Genomic DNA, 13297 nt, shown 5'->3' with positions numbered 1-13297 from the left:
CTCGGCGATAGAAACTCCGAGAGGCCAAGTCGGAGAAAATTTTGGCTGACATTAAAGCTCTAGGACTTGCTTATTACGTTTCTAAATCTTATTCCTCCCTTAAGGCTCTTCTTGAAGCAAAAATCTCTTTTAACAAATTCACAACAGATGCTGCTTCTAATATTCTGCTAAAATGTAATTCTAGATACTATGGGGGTAAGAATAAAATGGGGAAGCTTCTGGCCAATTACTTAAAGATTCGTAAGGAACGCACAAAAATTCAATCTATCAAAACTTCTTCCGGTGAATCCACATTTGAAGATAAAGATATCCTCACTGAATTTGCCAAATTTTACGATACTCTTTATACCCCAGAACAGGTTCCATCGCCTGATGATCTCCTCTCTTACTTTCAATCTCTTCCACCTCCCTCGGTTTCACATGTTGACTTCTACACTTTGGAACAGGACATTTCGCTTTCTGAAATCTACCATGCTGTATCCAAACTTCGTCATGGTAAATCTCCAGGCCCTGATGGATTTACTATTGAATTTTACAGCCACTTTGCCTCTCTCCTTCTTCCTAAACTCTTACTCTTATTTCAATCTTTCTCTGATGCAGGTTCCTCTAGCGGTTCTTTTCAACAAGCCTTAATTTGCTTAATTCCAAAGGAGGATAAGGACCACTCCTTGTGCAAAAATTATAGACCAATATCTTTGGTTAACACTGATTACAAAATTCTAGCGAAGATATTAGCACTACGCATGGACCCCCTTTTACCGGATATAATCGGCCCAGAACAATCTGGTTTTGTCAAGGGGCGTCTCTCCTCTGATAACTCCCGGGTTTTTCTTAACATTCTTAGCAAATCTTCTTCCTTGACTCTTCCTTTTGCAGCTATCTCTCTAGATGCGGAAAAGGCTTGTGATAGGATTGGGTGGGACTTCATGTTTCTGGCCTTACGTTGGATTGGTATTCCTCCTAAATTCATTTCTATTGTTTCTTTACTCTACTCTGATCCTCAAGCTTCTATTTTTGTTAATGGAATGTCCTCGGATTATTTCTCTTTACACAGAGGGGTTCAACAAGGTTGCCCCCTATCTCCCTTACTTTTTGTTTTAGCCTTAGAACCCTTCCTTACTAAAATTCGCTTAGATGACACTATCTCTGATTTTCATTTTGGTTCCCAACAAGTCAAGCTCTCGGTTTATGCTGATGATATTCTTTTTTATTGTTCCGACCCCGCCACCTCTATTCCCTCTTTTCTTCAGCAGGTCTCTTCCTTCTCGGCAGTTTCCGGATATCGCTTGAATGCCGACAAGTGTGAAATTTTACCTTTGAATCCTCTTTGTCAGAAACATCTCTTTTCTTATACAGGTTCCTCATGGCAACCTTCGAAAATCAAATATCTAGGGGTTCGGTTTACTCCTCTATTATCTGATACTCTCAAACTAAACTTTGATTATATTTACAAGAAAATGGACACGGCTATCACTCATTGGCATCCGCTTTTTTTTTTCCTGGTGGGGTCGACTCAACTCTATAAAGATGATGCTATCCCCCTTACTTCTTTATACTATTTCCATGCTTCCTTTACATATTCCTCTTTCTTTTTTTATGAAGATTGACTCTTTATTACTGAAATTCTTCTGGAACGGTAAACGTCCTCGAATAGCTCTTGCCTCTTTGTGTAAAGACAAAGCTCAATCTGGAGTACATTTTCCTGATTTCAAACAGTACCACCGTCCTATTTCCCTGAAGCAATCGACTTGCTGGTTTTCATAAAATCTACCTTATTATCCTCCTGTCTGGCTAATAATGGAATCCTCTTTCATTTCTCCTTTTACTTTTCGTGAATTCTTGTCCTTTACGTCTTCTTTAACTCGTCTTCGCTCGCCTATTCTCTCACATTCTCGTAATCTTCTCTCTCCCTACTTAACTTCTTCCTATCCATCCCTCTTATCCATTCACGAACAACCGATTTGGAATAACTCTCTTCTCAATATCCGTAATCGTACCATTTATTGGAAAACTTGGCACTCTTGAGGAATATGTTGGATTTCTCAATTACTTTCTCAAGATACGCCTCTCTCCTTCCAGTATCTTCAATCTCTTTTCTCTTTGCCTGCTTCTGCCCGACCGCAATACAATTCCCTTTATCCAGTCTTGCTCTCCTATCTTCAATCTCTTTCAACCTCCAACGATGTTCCTTTAGATCGCAGATCCACTTCTCTTTTACTGGAGACTTCTCCTTCTGCATCAGCTCTATATAATTCTTTCCGTTATACTACTGATAGATTGAAATCCCGCATTTAACTTGCATGGGAGTTGGATTTTTCTCAGAATTGGCCTGTACTTTTTTGGGATAAAATTTGAACTAAACTTCATAAGACCTCTAGAGCTGCTAACACTACCCAAGCTTTATTTTTTATTTATCCTAGAACTTTATTTACTCCACTTGCTTTATCCCGTTTCTCTCCAGATACTCCCTCTACCTGTTGGTCTTGTCCCTGCCCTTCTGCTGATCTCAAACATATGTTGTTTGAATGTCCTCCTACTTCCCAGTTCTGGCACTTGGTTTGGCAGCAAATACAAAAGATTTTCCAGTTTCAGGTTCCCTTTTCACCCCCACTAGTTTTTCTTGGCTCCCTCTCATCGGACCTTCCTCATTCTCCCAATCACTACCCTTTACTTGACCTTTTTATTGCCGTAGCCTTTCATATTGTCACTTCTAATTGGAAACAGGCTGCAAATATTTCATATCAGTCTTGGTGGAATGTAGTCTGTTTTAACCATCGTTGAGACACCAATTATGTGTCTCCCATCTCCCTAGCTATCAAACGTGACTTGATTTGGCTTCCTTTGGTAACATACATCTCTTCCTCTGCCCCTGTTCATCCCTCTCCTAATCCTGAAACAGTTGAAGTTCACGAACCCCGTGATTTTCGTATTGCCTTTTTTTTTGTTTTAGTTGATTTCTATACATATTAAGTCGCAATATACTGTGTTTTAATTATTGTACTTGTACTCTTATGATGTGCTCATAATTCTACATGCTTGTAATGCTTACTTTTTATGAAATTATTATTATATTGTTTATTTCTTCCATCCGCTTATTGTAACTCTTCTCCTTCACCCCCTCCCTCATTCCCCCCCCTTTTTCTATTCCTCAATAAATCAAACTTAAAAAAAGAAAGACTGGCCATGCTACAGCTATTTAACTCTTCTGATTTAGGACCTCTGGAGGCACTTGAGAAGTCAGCGTTTTCAACATTTTTCTACTATTCAAAGCTTGCATCGTCATCATTTACACATAATGCATTTTTGAAAATGTTTTCTGAAAGTTCACTTGTGTTTATGCAAGGTGTGTAACTTGTTTCTACATTCTAATAAATGTCTCAGCGGGGGAACTGGTGTCCAGGTTCACACAATGCAAGCTTAATTCCACAGTCAACAAACAAACAGTAGTACATGTTTCTTGCTGTCTTTGCACACATTTTTTTCTTTTTTCTTTTTTCTTTTTACAAGCAGGTGTGCCATGTTTACAGCACAGTATTTTCTTTTTTTCTTTTCATTCTTTTCATTTACCTTTCATATGCTTGCCAAAAAGGTAGTGAAAAGACTGAATTATAAATGATATAACCTGACAAGACCAGACCTTTTTGCTTTGCAAATGCTTGTTAAACTTCTCACCCTGACGTCCCCAGCAGATCCCACTCCTCTTTGCCACTCCATCCTTGTCACATCAGCACTGTTATTAGGCCCATAGAGGGCATCAGCTTGGCATTGTTTTGGTTACATCACAAAAGATTGTCTTTTTTTTACCTTTCCTTCCACCCAGCGCTCTTAGTTGGTTAAATGTCTCCACGTTTCCAGATGCACACGTGCTGCCATTGGACCACATATGGACGACTTGGAGATTTAAGAAAATACACTGTTGTGCTTGCAGAACCTTAAAGTAACTAGGCTCCATTGAGATTGTACATTTTCAGGCTTAACAGAGAATAAAGCATACATGCAAAGGACACAGCATTGGCATGTCACCTGCTGACAGACAGACAGAGAGCTATGATGGGATATGTTTTATGAGAAGTGTATAGCAGTGCTGACTTGAGATCATTTGTGTGTGTTTTGCTTTCTCGCCCTAAGTGCGCTGGGTATGCCCAGATATGGGCCCAGGGCTCCCTGTGCCACAGGATTCAAGCTAGTCTGGCTGATGAGGGGTGACACCCCGAAACTGGTTCTAAGATGCTTATTTATGGTCTAGAGAAGACCTGGCTTGGCAGTTCGGGCGGGAATGTTCCCATAAGGCCGAGGGTCAGGACTGATTTGCATATGGCTGGGTCTAAACTGAAGAGGCATGGTGAGCAAAAGAAGGATAGATTTAACCCAATTCTGTTGGCTGGTGGTGAATGTTTTGTTTGGCTCTGCATTCTGTCCATCATATGCGTGTTCTAAAATGCTCATTTCCGGTCTAGGGAGGACCTGGGTTGGCAGTGTTGGCTGGGCTGTTCTGATGAAGCACAGGGTCGAGACTTATTTGCATATGGCTGGGTCTAAACTGGGGTGGTATGGTGAGCAAAAGAATTATGGATTTAACCCAGATCTCTTGACTGGGAGTGAATATTTCAATTTGTTCTGTATTTCATCCACCATTTGTGTGTCTTTTGCTTTCTCACCCTAAGTGCACCGGGTATGCCCAGACGTGGGTCCCAGGCTCACTGTGTCACTGGATTCAAGCTAGCCTGACTGATGAAGGGTGAAACCCCGAAACCGGTCCCAGGATGCTTGTTTCCGGTCCAGGGAGGACCTGGTTTGGCAGTTCGGGTTGAACTATTCCCATGAGGCACAGGGTCAAGACTGATTTCCGTATGGCTGGGTCTAAACTGTGGTGGCAGAGTGAGCAGAAGAACAATGGATTTAACCCAGATCTATTGATTGGGGGTGAATGTTTTGATTTGTTCTGCATTCCGTCCATCATTTGTGTGGCTTTTGCTATCTCACCCTTGGTGCGCCGGGTATGCCCAGAAGTGGGTCCTGGGTTAACTGTGCACCTGGATTCAAGCTAGCCTGGCTGATGAGGGATGAAACCCCAAAACCAGTCCTATGGTGCTTGTTTCTGGTCCAGGGAGGACCTGGCTTGGCAGTTTTAGCTAGATTGATTTAATGTATTTATTTACTTGTTTGTTAATTCATTTCATGAGTTTTATATAGCGCAGGCTAGACCCAAAGGTATCAGACGCTTTACATGAGGTTCCACAAAGTTACAAAAATTACATCAGGAAACAGGATATATCAGATGACTAGGAAAAGATTTAAAGAGTATAGAAAATGAGATAAATGGAGCCAGGGCCGGACTGGGAACCGAAAGCAGCCCTGGCAAATTTTGCCAGACCAGCCCCCATCCGGCGCGTAGCGAGCGAGCGCTGCAAGCGAGCCGGACTGCTATTAGGGGGTTTTTTCAAAACGACAGACCAAAATGGTGAATTTTACAGCACATTTTTCATTACATATTCAAATTGTAGCAACTTTCAAAGCACAGTAAATAGTAGATTATGACCTTAAAGAACATCAGGTTACCCACCCAGTCATATGTACCCAAAGATATTCATTCAGAGAGCATCAAAAATAGACACAAGTAGTGAATCAGAGAGAATAAAGTAAAAGTGAGACCAGCCCCTATACTCTCCAAATCATGTACTGCCAAACAAATGTATAGAAAATTCTCCTAGAATCCAAATCTATCTCCAATCTGGCATCAAATAAGTATGGTGAAATAGTTGATGCAGACTGATTCGGAGCAGCCCCCAATTTTGCATTGAAATGGGCAGCCAAAATCATATTGAATGGCAAACCCAAACATGAACTTGAACTCCTATTTGTCAATATTTCCACAAAATACAACAGCTGGGAAAGATATCTAATGAAAAATTGTTATTATAAAAATGTACTAGAACCCATGCTTAATTTGAGACAGGGCTTTCTGGTGGTATGACAAGGGCGATGGGTGGTGCAAACTTCAGTGGCTTCCTGGTCAGAGCCCTGGAACTTAAATTAATATTTTACAAATTAAGCACTGACGAGAACCAGACCTAGGTTGAGGCCCCACTTCGAATCAAAGGCCTGCATTTTCCCAGCCTCCCCCGGATATAACTGCACAATATTACAACCAATGTTGAACTTAAGCCATGTAGCCAAACCCACCTTGGCTCAGCCAGAAGGCATTGGACCCTTGGGTTGGTTAGATGACTTATCTCTGTGTTCTGATTATATACCACTGCAGCGGGGTATTTCAGCCCACCGGGCAGGGCCTGCCCTCCTACCAGGCTCAGGGAAAATAAGTTAGCCGTTTAGTACAACAGTGCCCACATGGCAAGCCCACATTTCTGGAATGATTCAAAAGGCACAAATTACAAGTCTCTGGGAAGTGTAGGCGGCCAGGAACTGAACTACCATTCTGCCCCGCAGAACTGCATCAATCATTATCCTCAAAGCCAGATGGAACCATAAATGTATTCTTGGACGTGAATGGATTCGCATGATACAGAAGCTGGAAAGACGTGTTCCTATTATCATGAGCAGAGTTAACTGGATTGAAATATTTGTAGACAAATCTCAGGCCTAATTTTCACAAATTGATGCAAAATCGATCCTTCCAAACGCATTCGTGAGTATGTAATCATATACATGGATTAGAGGAAAGCTAGGAGGTGTTATTAGCTGAGGGCAGAGCAGAGAGTAAGAAAATATTGGCAAATTTAACATATGGGTTAAATTACCTTTACATGTCCCCAGGCCCACCAAGTGTTTAACTACTTTGTGATATTGTTTGCTCTCAATTCTTACACACTTTTACCTATGGGGCAGTGGCATTCTGGGAAAATTGTGCAGATTGTCAAACAGAGCCCAGTGTAGACGTTTTAGGGTACTCTTTGCGAGGCCTAATTCTGTCAACTGAGCTCACATTACACTGAAGTTCAATCTTCAGAGATCTTTCCTTGGAAGCTCAGTCTTCCAAGCCTGTAACAGGAGGAAGTCTGCAGACCCAAACTCCACTATGGATGGTTTGGGTGCAATATAAAAATCACGGTGTGATCATCTGCAGACAGTACTAACTGATCTATAGGATAGGCATATGTGATTTTTAAAACTCTGATCAAAAATAATATTTCTCTGAAGTTAGCTCTAATAAGAACTTTGAGGTCTATTCTAAACTAAATAATGTTATAGATCATAAAATCACACGTCCCCCCAGCATTATTTGAGATAAGCCCTACCTTCAAGATTTAGGCAAAAGTTCATTCGCTGGCATTTTATATCCCTCCCATTAAGAGAGTTATACATCTTATACCTCCCATGGGTTTATAGAGTAAACATTGATACATATGTTATGCTTTGCCAGCTTCTTTAAATAGACTTGAAACCTTAAGGGTACATTTTCTGGTTAGAAAGGGGAATGAGAAACTGTAAATAAGTGATTAAACTATTCCTGAAAATTGATTACCTTAGCGTGATGGAACAATGTAAAAAACAAGTTGATGCAGATGAAACATGCTTGCAAAAAGTTGCCCAGTCGAGCCCTCTTTGTAGTATCTTATTTGGCAAATAATTTAATTTGGGTAGTTATTTATTTAGTTATTTATTTATTTATTTATTACGAAATGTTACTTTGGTCACTTTCTTTTAGAATAGCCTGTGAATCACTCCTAACTCAGTGGCTAAGGTCCTGATTTCAATGTTTGCGGATGGAGTAATTTCCGTTGGTCTGATTTAGGACTTTAAGCCTGCCAGGCCGAGACTACTCTGCCCGCCAAACTTATAAATGACTACCAAGCAAAGGTAATGTAAAAAGCATTGGTGAGAACCGCCATTATAGCAGTTCCTGTCAATGCATTTTCCTGTTTGGAGCAGGGTTCTGTCAGCAAGACACAGCTCTGTACCAAACAATGTTCTTTTTTGATTTTCAAAATGAAAATCCCCAAACTGAAAAATACAATTTAGTTTCTCTGCCCCTTAAAGCCAGGGTTTACTGCAGGTTGCGGGCAGTGAAAACTGACCTGTAATTCAGCTCATCTAAATTAGGTGGGTGAAATGACAGCTCAGTCTCCGACGGCCCTTACTCCACAAGGCCAATGGAGGGGATTCATCATGTTGGAGACAGAGTAGTCTCTGTCTTTTTTAGTCATAAAGGTCCATCCGCATATACATTTGCCCAGCAAACCGCATTCTTGGTGGTAAGGATACTCTGTTGCTATTGCAAGGGAATATCCTTACAACCAAGAATTAAATTTAGTCCTAAGTTATTTCGAAATTCTGTTTGACTACGACCTGGGTATGTCTATCATTTTATTGTACGTTTGTAATTGTTTTAGATAATATAAAGTCCTAAATTATACTATACAGGTCCCCCGCCTAATAGATAGGACCAGAAGTACATTAAGACCAATCTAGACCATTGCCTGGAGTGCCACCTGTGGGAGAGTGGCCTGTTCCCTCCTACCGGGGTCCTGTCGTGCTCCGCCTCCGGACCCAAAACTCCACCTCAGGGCCGGAATTTCCGGCCCGAGTGCGGACGCAAAGTTAGTAGTCTTAAATCTATTCTGTGAATACCGAAAGTACTAAGTTCATTCTGTGAATCCCGAAAGTAGTAAGTTCAATCTGTGAATCCCGAAAGTTGTAAGTGCATTCTGTGAATACCAAATAGTAGTAAGTTTAGGATTTAGTCTTAAATTCATTCTGTGAACCGGGCCCTTCGTCTTTAGTAATGCAGAGACAACCTGCAATGTAAATGCAGGCACCACCACCACACATAAATCAATCAGATCTGGCCAGCGCACCGATGCAAAGCACTCACCTGCGGGCGGCAGTCCAGACAGGGGAAATTAAATTGCGGGATGTGCCACTCTCTTTCCAGGCTGTCCTCCTCTCTGGCGTTGCTCTGAATGCTGCTTACATCGCCTCAGTCACGCGCACTTTCCCAATGCGCATGAGTATTAGCAGCAGGCCCCACCCCCACCCACACTAAAGAAATAGTGGCACGCAGACACGGAGGCGGTAACATATGCGCACTGCGTGCCGCATCTTCTACACAACAAGCAACATCATCATCATGGTGGTCAGGTGACACGGCATCATAGGTCAGGTGGTGACGTGACGTAGGTGTGTAAGTGTAATACCCATGATTTAATGCACTCCTCTGAAGGGAGCAGTGTGACAGGAGACATACATTTTGTTGCTTCTACATGAAACCATCTCGGTATCACACCCATTCAGTTCTCCCTTCATTTCTTCAACAGTGCTGAGATCACAACCTGTGGTTCAGCAGCACCGATCCCATCAGACCCAGGGGGATACTGCGGCCCATCAAAAGTAACACCACAATCATGTCCATGGCAGCTCTGAAGGATAGAGACGAGAGTGCAAGGCCATAAGAGGTAAACAAGTAATAGTTTCAAGCACTTCATTAAACTCCTCAGCAATGGTTGTCAGCCTGGCAAAAAGCCCTTCACAGTCCAGGCAGCCCAAACAACCTATCCAAAGGTACAAGACTCGCAATTCTGTTGAACATTCCTCCTGGCAGCAAGGAATGAGGACTAGGGGAGGGAAACCCCATACTGCAAAGTACCCTAGGTCATGCTCCTAGGTAGAGGAGAAGCAAGGAAGGCTACAGCAAGGTCCAAAAAATAAAACATACAAAGGTGGGAGCGCAAGACAACGCTTTAGGAGAGGCAGCCAGTAGAGGGCAGATAACTGGAAAAAGACACCGGAAAGTAGAGAATTTCCATCCGCCTGCTAAATTTTTTCTTGCATTTCTAAGTTGCTCCGTAAGCTTTCACATTTGTAATTTGTTTCCGGTCTTCCCATTTGCTCCAAACCTCACTGCCTTCTTCATTCACAATAGGACAAATAAGGAATTAGCATCTTTTACAGAGTAGCACGGAGCAGCTCATGGGACAGGCCACCCACACAGTCCAGCAAAAGAATTTTAACAAAAAGAACTATATTTACAGAAACCGGGGGCCCACAGATTGAGTGGGCTAAAAGAGAATCTAAAACACACAAAAACTAACTTCTGACCGGACTGCCACTCACTCAAACATACTGTACCCTAACCCCACAGCCCCACCCAATGCATACTCATTTCCCTACTGCACATACCCCTGGCTCTGGGAGAAAAAACATTTACAATGTAGACCCAGTCCTATTTCAGGTGGAGAAATGAACCGTTCAATAAGGAGGACACGGAACAGGAGAATGCCGCGTCACTCAGAAGGGGGCGTAAACAGAGTGCTCAAAGACATTTGTAAAGACTCATGAGGGAAACCATGTGCTCCTTGCTATGTGAATGTTAGTTTTGTAGGGATGGGGCAGAGGCCGGACAGACATCCGTTCAAGCCAACAGGTGAAGAAACAGAACATAAACAGACCAAAACAAGTTATCTATCCCACCACCAGGCAGTGCAATAATCAGCAGACCACCTCGCCTCACCCACCAGGGAGGGAGGGAGGGAGGGAAGACCCACCATGATACCGAAAGAGGTGATGAGCTATGGAGAGGAAGGGGATGGTCCCGTTGGAAGCATCACTTGTCTTTCTTGCTTTCATCGGAGGGGTTCTCGCCAGGTTGGGATTCAAGCTCCTCCTCTTCCATAATCTCCCGTTGCTTGGGCAGTTTCTTGTATTTCTGGTACAACTCGTTCAGGTTGAACTCCCGGATCACGTTCTCCTCAGAGAAGCTCCAAGATACAGCCCTTCCCTTCTTGTCGACTTGTGGCCTCCGCAGCACTTCCTTCCCACCCTGGAATTAAATCAGCTAGGGAAGCTGCTTTGTGAGAGGAGATGTGCTGACATTATACCTGGTGCTGACATCCAAGTAGCGTCCAATGTCCACTTTTCCGAATTTCAGGCCAGCACAGTAGTACTTTGGGGAGAGGTCCCCATACACAGGCACGAAGGACTGACATTCTGAGGACCAGTTGGCAAAGAACTCCACGAGCCAGGTCACCCGTCGATCTTTATCAGTCTCCTCATCGAGGGTCTTGTCATTGAAATATTTGATATATTCTGGTCCCATGTAGAGATGGGGTGTACAGGTCATCAAGAACACTAGGCACAGGGTGAAATAGAGCAGTCCCATCAGGATGTCCAGACGGAAGAAAAGAATTGCATTGGCCACTTTACTGAACAGGAAGATGTTCCCCATGTGTTGCTCAATGATGATGGAGCGCCGGTTCTTCATCATGACGATGGCGCTGAGGAACATCAGAATCTCGACCTCCCTCCAGTCAAAGTCGTAGGAGTTGCCGTCCTGGTGCTGGGTGGTCAGTCCCAGGCACAGCGGCGGCACCTTCCGCACCAGCCGGAAGGAGAGCGAGAGCAGAGCCGAGAAGAGGTGGTAGGGCCGGGCCAGCCATCATTCCGCATCACTGTATCTGCTGAAGCATGGCGCCTTTTCTTGTGTTTGCGTTGAAACGTCGGCTGTTTCTGCTTACTCAGAAGTCACAATTTTGTTTTTTGTCGAGTCACGGTATGGGTTTTATATTTTATGGTGTCGTATTTTGACGATGGCTGGGTTAGCGCTTAGCTTTGCTACACGTTTCTCGCTTAAATTGGCTATACATAGAAAGCCATTTTATATGTAGCGGCGGCCATTTTAGATCATGAGCGGCCTCGTGGCCAGCGTGCCCTTTAGTCCTTTGTCCGTTCCACTGACCACTCGAGTCTGCCCAGCAACAGGCTATTTTTAGTATTGGCCAAGCTCACACATGCGCAGTTCACACTGACCAGTCACTCCTTAGGAATGTGCCGCAAACTGACCAGTGGGTTTGAAACCCTCCAATGAGCTGGCAGTGTTCCAAAACATGCCCTTATATGTACATAATGTTCTGTAACTTTGTGCCGCTTGTTCGTTTTATTACCTGTAGAATTGTATAAAAAGAGGGGGTCACACCGATGTTCGGTGTGATACCTCTTGCATTACCGAAGGGTGCTGTATGAGTGTACCACCACCCCATGGGGTCTTAATAAACTTGTTCTTTGACTTTTACAGTTTCCATGCCAACAGTTCTTCCAATGTATGTGGGTTATCTTCGGAACATGTAGGCCTTGGGAACCCGATACAACAAATTGGCGACCACGAAGGGACTCATCGGCGACTCGGATGCCCAAAGGAGAGGTCGTGACGAAGGTTTGGACACTCGCCATGGACGCGCGCTGCCACTAAGTGACCCGAGTCTTGGCACCCACGGTGTTTTTTCCTTTCCTTCCGATCTGACCTTCCAGGTGGCGCCGGTCTCCGACTGAGTTTCAATCGTCTGTGTTGCTGGATAAAGTGCCGTTTGGCTGATTTGATTAAAAGACCTTGGCAGTTGGAATCTGGACCTTTGAGACTTTGGGTAAGATTTGTGATCGGTAAGGTAGTCTGCGGACGCTTACTGGAGTTCTATGATTTGTGATCGGTAAGGTAGTCCTCGGACGCTTGCCGAAATTCTGTGACCTATGACTTTGATTTGAGTTAGCTAACATTTGTGAACTTGTGAATTTGTGAATTTGTGAACTTTGAATCTATATGTGTAGTGCACTTCACATAGGCAGGCATGTAGAGATGTTTCTCTAACTTTGTTTTTTCCTCTGAGCGGCACATTTGTGTGAAGTACTGTAAGTGCCATTTTATACGGTGTCACGCTTTCGTGATACTCTTTGAACATGCCTGTTTTTAGCACGCTCTGAGGGATGTGCTGTCTTGGAAATGGTACCACAATTAGGTTAGCGGAATCACAGCCGGCTCCCCCAGAGGGAACACCAAATCGCGAAATGTACATTAAACATGGCCTTCCCCCTATAATGTACAGTAAACTCTGGCATAAGTATACCAAGTCGGATCCTGAATTGCAATGGCCACTACATGGGTCGTTCGATTTGCAAAAAGTGCAGTTTGTGGAGCAATGTCTGTTTCAACGCAGGTCTAGACAAAACATGTTTGATTGTGTGCGAATGTGGGAGAAAGCGGTGCGTGAGCGAATGAAACGTGAAGTTGCCTTGGCGGACAAAGAGCAGCGCAAGGCTGCTCTGGATAAGGCTTTACAGCTTGAGGAAAAAGAGGCTCAGGAGAAAAGAGAGAGGGAGGAACGGGAACGTAAATTGCAAACGACGGGTCAATTCCCTATTCGTCGACCGCTTTATCCTGTCCTTAATAATGAAATTGATGATTTTTCATTGCTAGATCGGTCACCGCCTCCGTATGTTTCGCCGACGGCTCCAGCTGAAGATTCGGGTGATGATGGGCAGGATAAGTCGGAAAAGAAGGGTATAACTGCTC

At 43.5% G+C, this 13297-nt stretch overlaps 1 pseudogene; it reads right to left on the bottom strand.

Annotated features, from left to right (window-relative positions):
- Window positions 1-10336: 10336 nt before the first annotated feature.
- LOC147709712 (thioredoxin-related transmembrane protein 2 pseudogene) lies at window positions 10337-11279 on the bottom strand (annotated as a pseudogene).
- Between the last annotated feature and the right edge of the window lie 2018 nt (window positions 11280-13297).

This window comes from Lissotriton vulgaris, chromosome 6 (assembly GCF_964263255.1).
Source record: "Lissotriton vulgaris chromosome 6, aLisVul1.2, whole genome shotgun sequence".
In the NCBI taxonomy this organism is placed as follows: domain Eukaryota; kingdom Metazoa; phylum Chordata; class Amphibia; order Caudata; family Salamandridae; genus Lissotriton; species Lissotriton vulgaris.
The sequence above is the reverse complement of the archived record's forward strand: the minus strand, read 5'-3'. Positions and strand labels throughout refer to the sequence as shown.